This window comes from Thamnophis elegans, chromosome 3 (genome assembly GCF_009769535.1).
Source record: "Thamnophis elegans isolate rThaEle1 chromosome 3, rThaEle1.pri, whole genome shotgun sequence".
NCBI classification, from domain to species: domain Eukaryota; kingdom Metazoa; phylum Chordata; class Lepidosauria; order Squamata; family Colubridae; genus Thamnophis; species Thamnophis elegans.
In genome coordinates this window covers 88,299,819-88,313,742 of record NC_045543.1, presented here as the reverse complement: position 1 = coordinate 88,313,742, position 13,924 = coordinate 88,299,819, and the positions used below count along the sequence as shown (strand labels likewise).

The 13,924-nt window shown below is 38.4% G+C and overlaps 1 protein-coding gene across 1 annotated transcript in view; it reads left to right on the top strand.

The window, feature by feature from the left end:
- The window catches only part of SEMA4D (semaphorin 4D), a 102,814-nt gene that overhangs the window by 40,382 nt on the left and 48,508 nt on the right, over positions 1-13,924 (top strand). Inside the window, 1 exon segment of the mRNA XM_032214107.1 lies at positions 502-578. The gene's annotated coding sequence lies outside the window, so the exon portion shown is untranslated.

Sequence of the window (13,924 nt, the reverse complement as noted above, 5' to 3'; positions counted from 1 at the left end):
ACATTTGGTGTATAATATGCACCCAGATTTTCACCCCTTTTTGGGGGGGAGGTGCGTCTTATACTCCAAAAAATATGGTAGTTGCTACTGATTAGAATATATGTCACATCTTATTTAAATTTGATTTTTAATTTGCAATTAACATCATGAGGGCCACACAGGGACTGCCGAAGAGCTGGATGTGGCCCGGGAGGCCGCAAAGGTCTGCTTTAAAGAAATAGAGGAATAAATCTATTGTAACCATATAGATGTAAGTGAAAATCATTAGTGATATATTATTACAGACCTTTGTTGCGTGATTGTAGATTTTAATAATGCTATAAAACAAGATGCTTAATAATGCTGTAAGAAAGATATACTTAGCATTCCAAATTTCTCCTGGGCATAAAGATACCTTGAGATCAATTTCTTTGAGAAGGCGTTTTTACTGGAATGGCATTACTAACAAGACATTCTCCCTTTCTTTTTTTTCCTCCTTCTCTTTCTCTGAACCTACTATAGGATTGTTTTCCTCATCGTGGCTTCTGTGGATACCATGTGGGAAGATTCCTTCAATAGCTACAAGGATTTTGTGGCCAGTAAGTTGCATTTTTTGTCTGTGTGTCTGTCTGTCTGTCTCTCTCTCTCTCTTCCCCTTTCAAAACCTTTGGGAATAAAGTATATTATTGCTTGTGCCCTCTTATCTTCATTACATGGAGAGGGAATGGCAATTATGATTCTGAAAACACAAATGTGATGAGGGATTAGAAAATGTCAAGAAACTAATAGAAGATGGTTGGATAAATTCAATTTCTGTTCTTTATTTGATATGCTTGAGAACAAAGGAAAATACCAGTTTATACAAAGGCTGTTTTCATTTAAATTGGAGAAACATAAAGCTTTTAAAATGGCAATAAATTTCATTGAAGCTTGTTATCACATATAGTTAAATAACTTTAATTAACAAAATGAGTATCCTTAGGCTCTTCAAACAACCCGATCTTTAGAATTTTTGTTATCTTTTCCTTCATTGTTCTAAATTCCTTCCTTTCTGTTTTTGAAAAACAGAAAAAAAGCTATTTTAATACCTTCTTCAACCAATAAAACGCTACCAATGCTGGGTGTTTTTTTTTGCAGGATAAAAAAATCAGAGATTAATATATTTAGATGAAATGTCATTATAGATTATAAATTTAAATTACTTTTGCACATAAAGTTTCAAATGCAATTTTCCAAGCCAACTACAGCCGGTGTGACTACACAACAACCAAGAAGTCTTGCATGTTGCTAGTCATCTGGTGTTCTGCATGGGCTGTAACCTACCTTTATGAATTCAGTATGGACTAAGAGCAAAATGAATAGCCTTTGTTTTTCCTCAATTCTATTACATGGACTCCCTGTAAATTGTTGTATTGATCTCACATCTTCTCAACCATTATGCAATTAGCTTTAGAGCAGTAATGGTGAACCTTTTTCTTACGGCATTCCAAAATTGCGCATACACGCATGTGCCCACTCACCCCTGTACCCCTACCTGTGCATGCATGTGTGACACCCCCCTGCACATGCAAGCACAAGTCCCTCCCCAGGCTCCGGAGGCTTTCCTGAAGCTTGGGGAGGGTGAAAATGACCTACTCCGGCCTCCCAGAGGACCTCTGGAAGCTGGAAACAGATAGTTTTCCGGAGGAATTTTGCAGGATTAGCCAGGATTGGGTATTGTGATGTCCAATTGGCCTCGAGACAGTACCCAATCCTGGCTAATCCTGCAAAACCTCCTAAAACAACAGTTCAGGTAAGACCAACTGTCATTTCTGAGTTTCCAGTTGGCCTGTTGGGGCCGTTTTTCGCCCTTCCCAGGCTTCAGGAAAGCCTCTGGAGGTTGGAGAGGGCGAAAAACGCCCCCAACGGGCCTACCGGAAGTTCATTTCCGACTCATTCCCAACCCAAAGGCCCCTTGACTTGGGTACCTGAGAGACCGCCTCCTGCCAATTACCTCCCATAGACCGATCAGATCTCACAGACTAGGTCTTCTCCGGATTCCATCTGCCAGCCAATGTCAGCTGGCGACTCCCCGGGGGAGAGCCTTCTCTGTTGCAGCCCTTTGGAACGACCTCCCCATGGAGATCCGGACCCTTACTACTCTCCCGGCCTTCCGCAAAGCCACTAAGTCCTGGCTGCTCCAGCAGGCCGGGGTCTATTGAAGTACCCAGCCCCACGGTAACTATGAATGTTGTGTATTTTAAAGTGTTGTTTTGTCTATTTATCCCCTTTCCTTGTTTATTGTAAGCCGCCCGGAGTCCTTCAGGAGTGGGCGGCATATAAGACCAATAAACTACTACTACTACTACTACTCCCCTGACTCCGAAAGGGTGAAAAATCAGCTGGCTGGCGCGCGTATGCGCACCAGAACTGACAACTGGCATGCTGCCAAATATGGCTATGTGTGCCACAGGTTCGCCATCACAGATCTAGAGAAATAATCACAATTTTATTGACTTTGTGATTGCAGGTATGGTATAGTGTGAATGGGGAACATAATTTGTAATTTGCTTGGATATTCCTATTTGTTTCATGTCATATTCAAATCTGATATCATTCTTAAGATACAAAAAATAATAAAAATAACCAAAAGTGGCCAGCAAACCACATATAAACTGCAAACTATATAAATGTGTTTTTACAGTGTTTATATACCTTCAACAAACCATGGTTAATTACTTTTGATTGTAATTCTATGTTTATTGTTTTTAGAAATATTCATGTGTTACCATTTTATAGCTTGTAATGTTGAAGGCACTCAAGGTGGGCAGCAGATAAATTAGATGGAGGGAGGGAGGGACGGACAGATGATCAGACAGACAGGAATTCGTTATACTTCGGATCCTTTTTTAAGGCTTCCTATCCTTGGCATGCCTTAAACTTTTAGCAGCAAATAATCTATATTTTGATCATTCCACCCTTTCTGAGAAAAAAAAATAATCAAACTAATATAACTTGGAAAAAACCTGTTATGCTGTGGAAAAATATATTTTATCCTGGCTATCTTCCAATTTGGAGAAACTTAGGAGATAAAGTTCTGACGGACCTGGGTGGAAATCAAGTTTGAAAACAACTTCTATAAATTCCTGAAGCAGCCAATGAGATGGTTTGGTAATGACAGCTTCATAGAACTAGAATGAGATGAGAAATGTGGGCCTTTGGTTTTTGGCTACACTAGTGGCCTTAGCTCAGGGCTGTCAAACTCATCATCACGGCGGTGTCATTTAATGTATTGGGACTTCCCCCCTACACTAAACCAGGTGTGGGCGTGGCCAATGTATGATGCATCCGGGCCACCAGCCAGGAGTTTGACCGCCTTGCTTTAGCATCTTTGGGCAAACAGTCCACAATTTTGCATCAACACAATGCTTTATAGAACCTGGGGAGGGCGCAAACAGCCCCCCTGGAGGTCCTCCGGAGACTTCAGGAGCTTCTCTGAAGCCTCCGGAGTGCGAAAAACCAGCCCTAGGGTGAAACCGGAAGTTTGGGAATAGACTTCCAGTTTGCTCATAGGGCCGGTTTTAGCCCTCTAGAGCTTTCAGGGAAGCCTCCTGAAGGCTCCAGAGGGCTAAAACCGGCCCTACAAGCAACCCTGAAGTGACTTCCGGTTTGCTCGTAGTGTTGTTTTTTGTCCTCCGGAGCCTTCAAGGAAGCCTCCTGAGGGCTCCTGAATGCTCTGTAGGGCTAAAACCGGCCCTACGAGTAAACCGGAAGTCCGTTCCCGAATTTCCAGTTTGCCCATAGGGCCGGTTTTTCGTGCTCCGGGGGCTGCAGGGAAGCCTCCGGAGGGCAAAAAATGGCCTCAGGTTCTTCATCACGAACCTATAACATGTTAAATGCAATAGAATAGGATACAAAGATGTAACTATTCTCTAATATTAATTACTTTTTAGTAGTAAACTTAGTTAATAAACATACACTTTGTGAAATCTTTCAGAGTGTATGTGCTCTTAAGTGGTATTTCGGGATACAGTTTGAAAAGCGAAGATCTGCTTTTTGAAACGATGAATTTGCAGTTTGTGCCTACTTTCTAGATATCCTTTGACCCAGACATTGCATTATCTTTTGTTACTGTGGGAGTCTGTACTTAATTAGAATCAATAAAATGGCCAATATGAGCAGAAAAAAATGTCCTTGTATTTGAAGGGTATACTATGGGTATACTATACTATGATCAATTTATTAGAAAATGGCCTCTTCATCATCTAATTTATATTGGCTGCCCAGACTTCGATAGCTGTCATCCTTTTATAGTGTCGAGAATTGAACGAATTTAAAATACTTTTAAAAGTATTCATTTTTAATCCCTGATATTGCTGGTTTGGTATTTGAGACACAACCTTCTTTCCCAAATTGATTTAATCTATAATTGTTGAATTCTTGAACAAATATATTATCTGGAGAGAAAAACAATGCCATGATGTTAGAATTGTTACAGTAATTTAATGAACCTTACTTAAGGTCAATTTACACTTGGAGAAAGCCTATATGGCAGCATAATTTTATGGCAGGCTATTAGCTTTTAAGCATTTTCCTTCATCATTTGGAGATTTAACTGCTGCTTATAATTGGCCTTTATTGTACTACATGGAGAAATACATAATATACAAATTGTCTACTTTATAAGAAATAAATGTGCAAAGTAAAATTTCCTGTATCTATCCGATATTTGAGAACTTATTTGCAAATACAGGTAATCCTTATTTAGTGACTGCAATTGGAATCAGCAACTCGCTTGTGAAATAAAGTGGTTATTAAGTGAAAAATCATTGGAGAGAGGAAGGGATTACAAGAGAGTAAGCAGGCACACTGTGGAATATACAATTTTAGCAAAGTGCTAGTACTGGCTTTTTATTTTTTATTTTTAATATGCTTATGAGACAAGCTTTAGTGTAAAACTGGATAGGGTCTTGTTGCAAACTGGCTAATTAAGGTCACAGCTCAGCCTGTTACCTTGCCATTAGCCTTTTTTAGGGAAGACGGTACTGTAGAGAAGAGTAGGTCAGAAAGTGATAGCTTGATTGCTCGCTGCTCTGCTAGGAGGGAAAGGAAAAAATGGGTCAGGAACAGGAGAATGTGTACTAACTTACTGCATTGAGAAAGAAAGACTAATGCGAGAGGCATTGCAAAGATCAGAAATGCGGATGTCGGTCACAAAGTTACTTTTTCCATCACTTTCATAACTGCAAACAGTTACTGTCCAAGGCTGTCTCTAAACAAGGACTATCTGTATAGCCAATATTTGATCATTAGAATTAAGTTGTCCCTGGTCATATTTCAACATTTTATCAACAAACAGGTAAAAATGTCAGTCTTTTTCAGACCACTTTCTGAAAATTGAGCATTGCCTCTACTTTCTTGAATAATTGCAGAAAAGGGCAGTCTTTCAAAATTCATTTGAAAGCCTAAGAATCACATTCTTTCCTTTCCACCCAAATGAATGTTAAAGGTGGGGTGGAGAATAGAATTGAACAAAGAAACAGTTGGTCACCACTGCCACTTGATCTTCCAGGAACAGTAGAAGATCCAACAGTCTCGTGTCATATTTTAAAAGGAATAATGTGGCTTCCAAAAGAATTTGCAATTATGCTGGATGATTTATTGAACTGAACTACAGTTTATTCACACAAGTCTTAATTTCTCACTAGCAGCATCAGTAGTCTTATTAGCATTAGCTCAGGGGTGTCAAACTTGCACCATCACGTTTTCCTCACGTGATATATCATGACTTCCCCCTCTTTCGCTAAAATGGGTGGGCATGGCCAGCGCGTGACACATCTGGTCCGTAGGCTGTGAGTTTTGACACCCCTTCATTAGCCGAAAAGTAAAAATAAAGTTGTTTTCAGCCTGGTCATTTGATCTAACACCACCTTCTAAATTCAATGATCTCCTTTAACTTGTAAATATGTTGGAAATAGATAGGGAACAAAATATAGAATTGAATGCAAAGGCCATTTCTCAACACAAAAGAGATCTGGAACTGAGTCAAGTATGTTCCCAGCCCTTCTAGTTTCATAATACTTAATCTTCTTTTGCCTCTTTTCAATTACCAGGTATGTTGATTTCGTTTTTCAAGAAAATTCCCCATTAATAAATGAATATCTTTTTGTTTATATATTGTATTAAAATATTAATTGTTGAATATGTTACAGTAGATTGGATTCATATATTTCTAGCACATAAATCGTGGTTGACATACAATCGCTAGATTTCCACAAGATTCTAAACCAAAGCTAAAGAGAACTAAATGGCTTAGCAGAGGAGTGTCAAACTCGCGGCCTGTATGCATCACACACTGGCCACGCCCACACCCGGGTTAGTGAAGGGGGGGGGAAATCACTATACGTTACATGATGACAATGTGACTCCACGAGTTTGACACCCCTGGCTTAGCATAATGTGAATCCCATCTGTATGTATTAATATGAAGATTAGAAAAAGTAATTGTCAGCAAGACAATTAAGGGAGGTTTGGCCCATTTTATGACTTTGCTTGCCACAGTTGTTAAATGCATCACAGCAGTTGTTAAATTAGTAACAAGGCTGCTAAGTGAATTTGGCTTCCTCACTGACTTTGCTTGTCAGAAGGTCACAAAAGGTGATCACATGACTCCCCAGGACACAGCAACCGTCATCAATACATTCCGGTTGCCACACATCTGAATTTTGATTATGTGATGATGGGGATGCTGCATCGTAAGTATGAAAAAATGTCATGTCATTTTTTTTCAGTGCTGTTCTAACTTTGAATGATCACTAAAAGAAATGGTTGTTAATTGAGGACTATCTGGATAGAAACATATTTTGTTCATGTGCTATCTCCTTTTTGCTTTGTATCTCCATTTATGAATCAGAGAAAGAGTGTTAAATAAAGGAACTATATTCCTTTATTTCAGGGCAAAGTTTAGACAACAGTATCTGTCTGGTATGTAGTTTAAATAGAGCTTTGCCGGTGTATGTAAATGATTTTGTTCAATAAGCTTAGCAGGTCCTGTACTTTTTGTTTTTAAAATCAGTGTTAAGTCCCAGTAACAAATGCCCCTCCCATCTTATAAAAGACATACCAAAAATCATGAAAATCAGATAATTTTCAATGCAAGTGCATAATAGCTCATAGTTAGCTCGGAGTTAGATACTGAGGTTTGAAGCGATGCAGCCCAAAATTAAAAATTCTCCCCTCTGTAGTAAGGACTAAAGCATTAGCAAGGCCCATTCTTGCAAAGAATGGATGTTAATTATAAGAAATACTTACACTGTGTACAAAGTATGCAGTGCCCAATAGCTTTCTGGAAGGAATGTTTCATCACTACAGAAACAATAACGCAAACATTTCTTAGCATGCCCCGAAGGTGAACTTGTAATTTAATGGTGAAAAAAAAAAGAAAAGGTCCAAGTGAGTGTATGTATGTGTGTGTGCCTGCTCACTTGGTGCAGAAAACTAAATGAAGCTTGTCTTTTAAAATGATTTAAACATATGCCTAATAAATGATAATCAACAAAATGACCCTGAGGATGAAAGGTTTCCTAGCAACAAGTGCTAGGATAAATTGAAGTCTGAATTTAGCTGGTTTTTGTTTTGCTTGGTTGGATTAGTGTCATAGCCCAGTTTGTGTTGGAAGCAAACTTGCTCAAATTAGAACAGAGAGAAATATTGCTTCTTTGGGCACCCACCTTCCCTCTTTTTAAATGGTGTTTTATTGATTGCCAATTAGGTTGGCGAATTCTGGCAAATTTGAAAATTACATGAGAAAATTTGTATATGATAACTTATTATGGTAGTGTATGTATTCTGTCCTTGGGGCTCCCTACATTAATTATTTGATTTTGAAGAAAATAGCATTTTCAATCTGTTTGGGAAGACATGCTTTGGTAAGGAAATACATTTTTGAAGGATGGATTTGTACATTTTAAATTGTTGTGATTTGGGTTGCATTCCGAAGTTAGTGAGATTACAAACTATTTTGAGAGAACTGTTTTTGGCTTTCCAAACATGAAATGCTTAGATGTAATTTGTAAAAAAAAAAATACTATTCTGGAAAAAATAGGACAAGCAAATCCACACATTTTTTATATTCTGATTTTGAAGAGCATCTTGTTCTTGTAGGATAGATACGTTTTTCAGTTTTCATTCCCAGATATAGTCATCTCTATAATAAGATATTTCCATAGGTGTGTCTGGGGGAAGGGGGCTCTTGATGCCCTGCCTCAGTATTACCATATTTTTCGCACTATAAGACACACTTCCCCTCCAAAAAGTGGGTGGAAATGCCTGTGTGGGTAGGGGGGGTTGGTGCGGTAACAGTATTTGCCGCCACCACCTGTCACTGCTTCCGCTGTTCCGACGCTGACCGGGAACACTGGAGTCTAGTGTTCTGGATTAACAGTTGGATTGGCCTCCTGGAATACTGCCGATCAGCTGTTCTAGGCGGCGGGTATCACCGCCGATCCCTTTTGCCTAGAACAGCTAATCAGAAGTATTCTTGGAGGTTGATCCAACCACCAATCAGCTGTTTGCCCGCAAAACTCCAGCATTCCTCATCGCGGCAGCAACTCAGCTTATTTGACCGGTGGTGGGTGCAACGGAATGGATCCCTGACGAGCCACGTGCTATGGCTGCAATAATATGCTGAAGCTGACCAGGCTGTTTGCTGCAAGGATGCTAACCAGATGAATATCGGATGGATACTTGGAGGCAGAGGCAGATTTCTTTTTCTTGTTTTCCTCCTCTAAAGCTAATGTGCATTTTATGGTGTGGTGAGTCCTACAGTACAAAAATTACAGTATTTATTTATGTATTGTATTGTACTGAATTGAAATAATATTTGTTTTCGGTTGTAACCTCCGTGTTTTTACATCCCTTCTTCTGTCTTTTTCTTCCTGCAGAAAAACTGAGCAATGGTTTGTATTAGAACATCTAATGTCATTAATAAATTTAATTACATGCATTTCATCTGATGCCCAAGGCTAATTAATTATACAGTTCCCAACACAATTTCCATTGCCAGTGCTTGTCTTTAAAGCTATTTGTTCAACTTGAGGCCAGTTACTCAACGGAATGTCTGCTTTCATATCAGCCTTTCTGGATGTTGGATCGTCACCAGAACCCCTCCTCAGGAGTGTAGTAGGGGTCTCCCACTTGTGCCCTTGCTTCCTGTTTTTTAGATTTCTTGCTCCAGGAAGGCTCATTTGATGCTTGCGTTGCTGTTGTTTCAGTGCCAGGCCAAAACCTTATTTTCCTTGATGTTGAAAGCTTAAAGATAAAATAATGAAGTTTCTAATCTATGCCAAAAATATATAGCATGCCCTTCAGATTTGACTCTGTGCCAAAGTTATAGAGGAAAGAGGAATCTGAATCATTTCCTATGAAAAAAGATTGTAATATTTGGGTTTTGTTTTGTTTTTTAGCTTGAAGGTGAATGGTAAGGCAATGATGATGGGGAGAAGATAGTCGGGGAAATCTAGCTCATAAACTAGAAGCCAGAGTCATCCAGTCAAGCTCAATTATGGGGTATTCGTTGCAAATGAAAAACAGCATTTTTTCACGCCTTATATAGTTATATAGTTAAACAATGTAATAAGGGAATGACACACATTCATATAAGATAAAGCTGTCTGGCTACTCATCATGATGACTATATGCTATTTATCATTTCAGAGGCAACCTCCCCCCAATCTCTTGTAGTTGTTAAGATTCCCCCCCCCCAAAAAAAAGTGTGATTGTGTTCCTGTGGACTTCTGGTAAATATCTGATTGATGATGAGGGGAATAGTGTTGGAATGAGCAATAATGAACAAGCGCATTGTCTCTTATGTATTTCAACACCCTCCCCCCCCCAAATGAAGATTGCTATCATGTTTTGCATTAAACACATTCTAATCCTTTAACCGTTCCTTGTAGGGCTTTATTTCCACACATTAAGTAGCCAATCTCTTAACTTGTTTTAGTTTGTATCTGCCTTTAAAAAAAAAACCAACAACCTATGATACCGAGAACTGGACACAATATTCAAAATGGAGTCTGAACAGAGTAGTTTAAAAGGTAGCAGTTTGTTCTCATGATCTAACTTTATGCTTTTGTTAGTGCTGCCCAACATAGCCCTTGATTTGGAGCAACTGTTGTGTATGGATATTCAGATGCTTTCTCCATATGTAAGTGCCAAGTCACGTCTTCCCCTTCCCTATCCTTACACCGTATATTTTTCTTAGCTAGGTGCAAAACTCTGCATTCCTTGTTAAATTACATCTCGCTTATTTCAGTCCACTGCTCAAGCCTCCCTACATCTTTCTGAATATTCTCCATTTCGTATAGTGTTAGCCACCCCTTGCAATTTTGTATTCTCTGCAAACTTTATAGACATCCCTCAACTCCCTTGGCCAAGCTATTGATAAAATATTAAAGTTTCCAGCACAAAATCCACCCAATACTTTCATCTAAGCTGCTGCTCAATATATCCATCCAAGTTGAGATGGAACCATTAGGTGCAGTTGTTATGAGTCCATCTAACTAGCAATAGCACTTAGACTTACATATATACCTCTTCTAAGTGCTTTACAGCTCTCTCTAAGCATATTGACGGCATATTGCCCCCAACAATCTGGCTCCTCATTTTACTGACCTCAGAAGGATGGAAAGCTGAGTCAACCTTGAGCTGTTCAGGATCAAACTCCTGGAGTGAGCATTTGAGTTAGCATGCAGTATCTGCGCCACCATGGCTCGAGTAGTAACAGTACTATTATCTCAACTATATCCACATTCTAAGGGTAGTATCTCATGGTATTCAATAAAAATGGCTTTGTTGCAGACCAGTATACAGTAGTCTGTACTGTACGCTGATCTGCTAAGTTAACTCAGTCAAAGGTGAAGAAAGGGTTAGCCTGACCTTTGTTACCAACTTATCCTAGTTCCTGTTAATTGTTGCAGGTCAATACAAGTTCATCCATAGAAATGATGCTTGATAATCTGCACAAAATGTGCTTGGCTGAGACATCAAGCTGATGTGCCTGTGGTTCTTTGGATTCTTCTTCTTTTTGAAATTAGTTCAAGAAGAAGCAATACCTAGTTTTGTATGGGTGAATTTTGTATGAATATTAAATGAAGGAGCGGGGGAGTAAATTGGCAGACTTTAGTTAATGTTGCAATATATTCATCATTAACATCCCATCAGATTCTGAATTGTGTTTAAATCAAATGTAGAAATGTGAAGAGGAGGGATGGAGAAAAAAGTCAAGTAATCTGTGCATCTGTATGCTGCACAAGAATTCCATGCTGTAAATATTTCAAATTCCATAACTTAAATGGCCAGATAACAAATTACACTTAAAAGGTTATATTTTTCTGTTTCTAAATCTTTCCCACAATTGTGTAATCTAGTACGGTGGTTTAGTAAGTTGGAATGTTGCCAAAGACTTTACAACTTTCTGTGTTTGCTGCTAGATTGAAATTTGCAAATATATGGGAACTGCCAAGGACCTTCCAGGTGTCAGAACATCTGTGGCAGGCATTTTTCAGTATAGTGAGTAACAAGGGCACAAGGCTATTTTAACTGAAACAAAATAGAGAACTCAATTAATGGTATAAAATGGCAAAATGTTATTAAGTGGGAAGGTTGGAGTGATTGATATGCTTGAACAAGAATAATCAAGTTATTGTGGTGCATTCTTTCCTGGCTTGTTCTCAATAAAAAATTAACACATGCAATAGACTATACCACCTTGAAATGTGAGGCTGTACTAGTAACTTAATCTGTGAATTCTTTGCTTTTGTACATTCACATGGAATACAAAAATTTATGTGGGACAGAAGAATGGACTTGGTATTTGCCCCGATTGGTAAATTCTTCAATCCTGGCTATCCACTGGGGTAATCCCTAATTTTATTTAAGGTTTTGCTTAACATGTTGGTTTACACATGAAAAACTAATTTACAATATGATTGTCACTGTTCTGTCTGAGCCATGAATCCTTTTTAAAAACGTGCCTCTTTTTCATAGTTAATCATCAGCTTGCAATAATGCCTCCTCTCACTGTTATTCAGTATTGCTGAGCAGTGGTGGAGGAGAGGTCATTTTGTGTTTGTCAGGACTCAAACGTAATGCACTGAGAGATTTCAGCAGGCAGAGGTTCTATTACCATAATTTTCACATAGTCATGTTCTCCCATAACTTGATACCAAATCCAAAGTGCGCATTATGAAAGATCTGCACCTGGATTTCTGAATGGGAACTGGGTAGCATGGCATAAAAATGCAGTACGTTTCTTATACCCACTTATTAACATAAAGTTCAAAGTGATCTGTTTTTAATCCCTGTACAATGGATTAAAAAAAACCAATAGTTCTTTCTGAATATTATGCTTAATATCATTGCTTACTTTGAATAGGTATCATTAATTCATGAAGAAACACTTTTCCTATAAACTAGCTTGTACAGCTATAAAACTTTCTAGATTATTGTTTAGGCACGTTGTCCTCTGCTCAACTACTTCTGTTTTATATTATGGAGAATAACTTGTTATTTTTATACTACATGATTTTGCATCTGAAACTTTTCATAACTAAATCCCAGTATTTTCTTAGGATAGAGCAACATCAGGAGAAATTAAGCCAGCATATCCTGACTGCTACTTGGTCTTTCAATACCAATACATTGTTCCCAAGTGTATAAAAAAATAATTTGCAACTTAGTGGTGAGAAAGACCAAGGTTGTGTTTGATATGTTTGCATATAGGCATCCAAAGGCTGAAATATTAGATGAAGAACAGTCAAAAGGACAAAAGATTCTAACTTATAGTTCTGCTCAAGGCTCTTTTAAAGCTTAAGTTATATATTGAAGTTTCAGAGAACAAAATTTTGCTTCTTGGGTTAAGAAAGGGAGTTTAGATAATCCAAATGGATAAAGTAAAAGAATTTCACATCAACAAAATGTTTTATTATATCTCTTCCTTGAACAATAAATACCAACAAAAGCCCTATTTGCACATTTACACACTTGCACTGTTGTATTACTGTTTAAAAGCTGACATACTATATGGCAAATATGGAAGAAAAATTGGATGGAAGAGAAGAAATAGATGACAATTCAGAAGTTATTGTATCTTAGTCTAGTAGTAAGGGTATCAGGATGACAGTAATGAAAATGTGGATATTATTTTCTTCCATCTGATGTTTTTTTACACAGGCGCACTTAGAGAAAGAGATGCCCTTAGAAGTTTGTGAATTCTTGCCATTGAGAGGTAGCGGCAGATGTTTCTTTCCTAGGGTGCAAAAAAAAAAAAACACCTACAGTCAGTGGCAAGGTAAGTGAGAGTATGAGAAGTCCTAAAGATGATTTATTGTGATGCTCACCAGATTGGAAAGGCTACAAACTACGTCCAAAGTATTCTGATGCCATCAATTCACGGCCAGGGAGATATGGAAACAATTCAACACTATTGTCACACTACCTAGATGTAGTCAACCAACCAAGATCACACCAAGAGCAAGACATATAATATTCTGGGAAGCCTCAAGACCAAAGGATAACATCTGCAGAACTTAAGATCTCTCTTGCAATGCCAGCCTTTATGAGATCACCATCAGAAGAACACTGAACAACAATCATGTGCATGGCAGGATTGCAAAGCGAAAACCACCACTCTCCAAAAAGAACATTGCTGCCTGTCTATAGTTTATGAAAGACTATGTTGATAAGGCAGAAGGCTACTGGAAGATAGTTTTGTGGATGGATGAGACCAAAATAGAACATTGGGTTTGAATGAAAAGTATTGTTTAGCGAAAGGCAAAGACTGCATTCCAGCATAAGAACTTTATCCCATCTATAACATGGTGGGAATATCATGATTTGAGCCTGCTTTGCTGCTGCTGTACAGCTTGCCATGTTGTTGGAATTATGAAGTCTGAATTATACCAGC